The 6,000-nt window shown below is 44.4% G+C and overlaps 1 non-coding gene across 1 annotated transcript; it reads left to right on the forward strand.

The window, feature by feature from the left end:
• Positions 1-744: 744 nt before the first annotated feature.
• LOC111903101 (small nucleolar RNA R71) lies at positions 745-850 on the forward strand. Its single transcript, XR_002854045.1, has one exon. It is a non-coding gene; the product is annotated as a small nucleolar RNA R71 (small nucleolar RNA).
• Positions 851-6,000: the final 5,150 nt, after the last annotated feature.

Below are 6,000 nucleotides of genomic sequence, written 5' to 3' on the forward strand. Positions count from 1 at the left end.
ATCTTTCATTTACCAAAGTCGTTAGTTGACCAAGTTGGGCTTCGAGGTTTTGGATCGATGCTTGATGATTTCTTAAAAAAGCTTGCTGGTCAATCATCATAGCCTGCTGATCTTTTATCATGGCTTGTTGATCCTTCATCATCATCCTTTGATCTTTTATTATTGCATCTGTCTCATCATGTCTTTTCTCAGAAGCCTCCATAAATCTGGCTAACATGGTCTCATGGTAAGCCTTTTTCTCTGGTTGTGGTTGCTCTTTTTGGTAGAAACCCGTCCAGTCTTCCTATACTTTTCTTCTTTTTGCTTTTTATACTCATCATTGGCAACTATTCTTTCTTTGGGTTCCTCCAATCTTCATCATACTTATCCCCACTCGAGTAGAATACCTGAGCCTTTTTATTCCCATTATCATCCAAGTGGCAATCTTTGGTCAAGTGTGGACCATTGCACCTTTCAGATCCAACTCTAACAACATGAATTGATTTGTCCATTTTGGTCATCCTCCGGTCCATAGTGTTCAACATTGCTAGTAAAACAACCATGTCTTCAGAATTTCCTCCCCCGATTCCTTTAGCTCCACCATGTCTTGGATTGTGTTACCCGCGAGAATACTTTGAGAACTCTTCAATTAACTCCTTAATTTCCGCCGGATTTTTCTTAGTAAGTAATTCTTGAGAATCAAGGAGTTTCCTCGTCATGACATTCACCCCGTCATAGAATATAGACACTTCTTGTTGTATGTTAAGGTAATTCTGACGACAGTTTCTTAGTAATCCTTTATAACGTTCCCAAGCTTCATATAGTGACTCCCCGGTTGTTGCTCAAAATCGGCTATCACCTTTTTGAGTTTAGCTATTTTTGAAAGTGGGCAAAATTGTTCAAAAATTGCTCACGCATCTGTGCCCAAGTAGTAATTGCACCAAGTGGAAATGCCTTCAACTGATCTTTTGCAGCTCCCTTAAAAGTGACGGGAAGCATCTTTAACAAGACTGTCTCTCTAGGAACATTCGGGACATTGAAATAGTGTGCTATGTCATTGAGTTCATCAAGATGCTTATAATCATCCTCATGATCATTTCCGGAAAATGGGACATCCTTAAGTGCAGTAAGAATGTGTCATTTCAACTCGAAAATGGTAGTGGCGGGAATTGTAGGTTGCACCAAATAAGGACCAACGTCATCTCTAATTTGCTTCTTGTAAGCTCCCATAGAAATATCAGCGATGTTCGCCATCTCGTCTTCTTTCTCGTCTTCAGCTTCACTCTTCTCTAAGTCGAATTTGGGACCGGACACGTACTCGGGATCTTGTGGATTAGGATTCTTCTCTAAGCTCTCAATTGTGTTTACGTCTTTTGAAGAATTACTTGATTCTCCTACGTTCTTCCATTTCTTCTTTCCAAAAACTGATTTAAGGTCTTTGAAGGGCGACTTCTTTGACATTTAGTCTACTCCTACGTCCTTATTCATCTTTTTGTGAAGGGATGAATCTGGATCTTCAAGCGGTGGTACCAAAGGAGTTTTGGATCCTCATGTCATCAACCACTACAATAAAATAAAAAATAAAAATGTAAAACTGAACAAAAACTAAATAAAAATGCCTACTGACTGACCACCACGACGTGGTAAAGAGCACCACCTTGTGACGTTGTCGCATACAATCTAAACAGAAAAAAAGTAAATGAAGAAAAATGAAAACTACTAAGCTCACGTTGTGAGCTTAAGTCTCGCGTCATGAGTTTAGTACCGAACTAAAAACTAATGCAGAAACTTAACTTTTTGCAGGTTTTACCCCACAAAAAGGATCGATTAACCTATGGGTCAACATGTTTGTCTTTGTTTCATTTGTGCATGCTCCTTTAAGTAGCAATGCATAACAGCTAAAAATGTGAGTATTGAAAATCAAATCGTAATGTTACAATGGTAACATTTTTTAACAGCCATATTTTTCAAATTTAGTGAAACTGAGTAGATATTCATCTAAATTGTGTGTACATGTAAAGATAATGACAATCAAACAATCAAGTAACAAAAATAACATTTTATAACAGACATATTTTCAAAACGAAGAAAATATTGATATTCAAATAAATTGTTAGCACAAATTTAAAGATATTAACCACCACATGGGACCTATGATTGAGTTGTGGTAGTTGGATTCACTCTTCCTATAGCTATGACTAGCAACCCCTGTAAGTCAGTTTTTAGTCCCTCTTTGAAGGTCGAGCCTGTATAAAAGTCAATATGGTCTAGCTAGTTCTCACTTCTCCCCCTATAGCTTTGTTCATAAATGTATCAATTATCATTTTGTCTCAACAACATACAAAAGAAATGAGTGAAGCTTCTATCAACCGCTTCAGGTTAGCAAACATCTTCTTGGTATTCACTAGTTTATCCTTGCACCCATTATCCCTAGTACTCAGATCTAGTTGGGTGTTATCCAAAATTTTAGTTAATGGATCCATGTTCCCTTGGAAATGACAATTTCTCAATACAGCTTCTAAAAGAAAATTCTCATGATAACCTAATGAATCAAGCTTAGAAATAGTCTCATTATAAAAAAGTTCCAGTTTTTTCAACATAAAGTCTTCTAGTTGTTTGTCCGTATAATGATCCAACGATTTATCATCACCATTAGGGTTTAAATTAGGGGTTTGTGCCGATGGGTTAAACCCAAACCGGAAACTGATGAGGTGGCTATGGTACAGCTGGTCCGTAACAACAAAGAGAAAGGGTAGAGCCCAAGTAATTGGTTAATAAGTTTCCTTAATGTTGAGTATTTTTTTCTTTCCTTATTTATTTGTTTTGTTTCCTTGTGTCAAAAGTCTTAGAGTTCTAGTAGGTTTACGACTTCGTTTCTCAGGAAATTCGCGCGGCGGAAGATCCTGAATTTGAAACTTTCTACACCAAAAATATTCTCTTAAACGAAGGTATTCGTGCTTGGATGGCGGCTCAAGATCAGCCTCATGAAAACCTTATATTCCCTGAGGAGGTTCTACCCCGTGGAAACGCTCTTTAATGGAACTTTAGCTTTAGCTGGTCGTGACCAAGAAACCACTGGTTTCGCTTGGTGGGTCGGGAATGGTTTAAGAGTCTTTAAATACCCGCACCTTTATTTGTAATGTTGATGTTCTGTTTTGATTAATAAAAAGAGTCTGAAGACTGTCATCTTCAAATCCGAGCATCTCATGTTCGATACACGTAAAGTATCACGAGTTTACAAAGTGTTTGACAATACACTTGACAAATTGTCTATTTCTGTAGTTCAACCTACATCAGGTGACAATGAGGAGACGGTGGCAGAATTGTGTTACACCGAAGAAGAAACATCATGGGGCGAGCATACCTCCAAGACATGCATTGTATGTTGCATACTATTAGCTCCTAAACTCCCCAAGACACCTACACAATGCCACAACGTGTTGATGTTTAGTTCATCAAAAGGTTTTTAACTGCCATGTTCCGAGATGAGTACGTTCCCCAAGTGGAGAGGGAGCGTTTGGCCCAGGAGTTTCTGACCCTCAAGCAGGGTACTGAGTCTGTTACGACGATTACCAGGATGTTCCATGAGAGGGTGATGTTCTGCCCTGAGCACGTGTCCACTGAGCAGGCACGTATGAGCCGATATCTGAGTATTTTGAGGAGAGACATTCGGGAGTTCGCGGCGAACTCCTCGTACCGGACATTTGCCGAGCTTCAGGAAAATTCCCGAAAGAGGGAGATTGAGCTAGAGACTTAGGCCAGGGAGGAGGCGGAGTCTCAGGGGAGGGATCGGCGACCGGCACAGTCTCAGCCGGCAGCCAAGCGGGCCAAGCCCGCTGATCCCAAACCAGGGAGCCAGAAGGGCCGCACTTGTGGGAAGTGTGGCAAGGGTCATAATGGAGTCTGTAGAGCGGGATCTTGCTACAAGTGTGGCAAGGAGGGGCACATGGCCAAGGACTGCCCCAAGGGGTTTGCGGTGTGCTTTCACTGCAATCAGACCGGACACCGGAAGGCAGAGTATCCGCAGTTGCGAGGATCATCTCAGGGAGCACCTCAGGGATCTGCCCCTGCCGCCATCAGAGCTACCGAGAGTCGGCCAGTGAAGGCCGAGGCGCCGAGGGCACGAGGGAAAGCTTTTCAGCTGACTGCGGAGGAGGTCCGCGTAGCGCCCGATGTCGTGGCTAGTATGTATTCTTTCGTGTATTTATTTTGATGTTGAGATATTATGCTTATATTATGTTATGCGTAGGTACTTTTCTTGTGAATTCTGTACCTGCCTTGGTGTTATTTGACTCGGGTGCGAGTCGGTCTTTTGTATCTTTGGCTTTTAGTCAGCATATCAGTGTTAGTCGTGAGGCGTTGAGTCGGCCTCTGAGAGTTTCCATAGCTGATGAGAGGGTGATATATGCCACGGAGGTTCTCCGAGGGTGCGTAGTCGAGATTTTCGGTGTTGAGTTCCCGATTGATCTGGTTCCTATTGCGATGGGTGATGTCTGTGTCATTGTGGGCATGGATTGGTTGAGCAGATTCGGTGCGGTTATCGACTGCGAGCGACAACTGGTGACCATACGAGACCCTAGTGGGGGAGTTTTTTCGGTGTACGGCGAGGGTACACGTTCAGGATCAACGTTTTGTTCGGCCGCTAGGGCGAGGCAGTGTCTACAACAGGGCTGTAAGGGTTTTGTGGCGTATGTGATGGATGCGCGGGTGGATTCCGAGAGGCCGAGGTCAGTTGAGGAGGTTCCGGTAGTGCGTGATTTCCTGGATGTATTTCCCGAGGAGTTGCCGGGTGTGCCTCCTGTGAGGCAAGTGGAGTTCAGTATCGATTTGGTTCCGGGGGCCGTGCCTATCGCTAAGGTGCCTTATCGCCTTGCACCTCCAGAGATGCAAGAGTTATCCTCGCAGCTTCAGGAGCTGCTGGGGAAGGGGTTTATTCGGCCGAGCAGCTCGCCGTGGGGAGCGCCTATCCTGTTCGTCAAGAAGAAGGATGGTTCACACCGGATGTGCATTGATTACCGGGAGCTGAACAAGCTGACGGTCAAGAACCGTTACCCGTTGCCGAGGATCGACAATTTATTCGATCAGTTGCAGGAGCATCTTGGTTCTCCAAGATCGATTTGAGGTCTGGATATCATCAGGTGAGAGTGCGGGATGAGGACGTCCAGAAGACAGCGTTCAGGACGCGTTATGGGCATTATGAGTTTGTGGTGATGCCTTTCGGGCTCACCAATGCCCCGGCAGTGTTCATGGATCTCATGAACCGAGTGTGCAGGCCGATGCTGGATCTGTCGGTGATTGTATTTATCGACGACATTTTGGTATATTCGAGATCTAGAGAGCAACATGAGGAGCATTTGAGAGAGGTTCTCGGAGTTCTGAGATCGGAGAGGCTTTATGCCAAATTCTCCAAGTGTGATTTCTCGTTGCGGGAGGTCCAGTTCTTAGGACATCTCGTTAACCAGGAAGGGATGTTGGTCGATCCGGCCAAGGTTGAGGCGGTGATGAGTTGGGAGGTGCTGAGGTCACCCTCCGAGATCAGGAGTTTCCTAGGGTTGGCGGGGTATTATCGGAGATTTATCAAGGATTTCTCTAAAATCGCAGTGCCACTCACCAGGTTGACCCGGAAGGGTGTTGCTTTTTCATGGGGCCCCGAGCAGCAGGCCTCCTTTGAGACACTTCGCCAAAGGTTGTGCGAAGCCCCGGTGTTAGCCCTCCCGGAAGGGATGGAGGACTTTGTGGTATACTGTGATGCATCGATTTTGGGGTTGGGAGCGGTGCTGATGCAGAGAGGGCATGTGATAGCATATGCATCGAGGCAGCTGAAGCCTCATGAGACGAGATGTCCCACCCATGATCTAGAATTGGGGGCAGTGGTGTTCGCCCTCAAGATTTGGCGTCACTACTTGTATGGGGTTCGGTGTACGATATACACAGACCATAAGAGTTTGAAGTATTTGATGGATCAGCCCAACCTAAACATGCGTCAGAGAAGGTGGTTGGATGTGGTCAAGGATTATGATT

This window comes from Lactuca sativa, chromosome 2 (assembly GCF_002870075.4).
Source record: "Lactuca sativa cultivar Salinas chromosome 2, Lsat_Salinas_v11, whole genome shotgun sequence".
Lineage (NCBI taxonomy): Eukaryota > Viridiplantae > Streptophyta > Magnoliopsida > Asterales > Asteraceae > Lactuca > Lactuca sativa.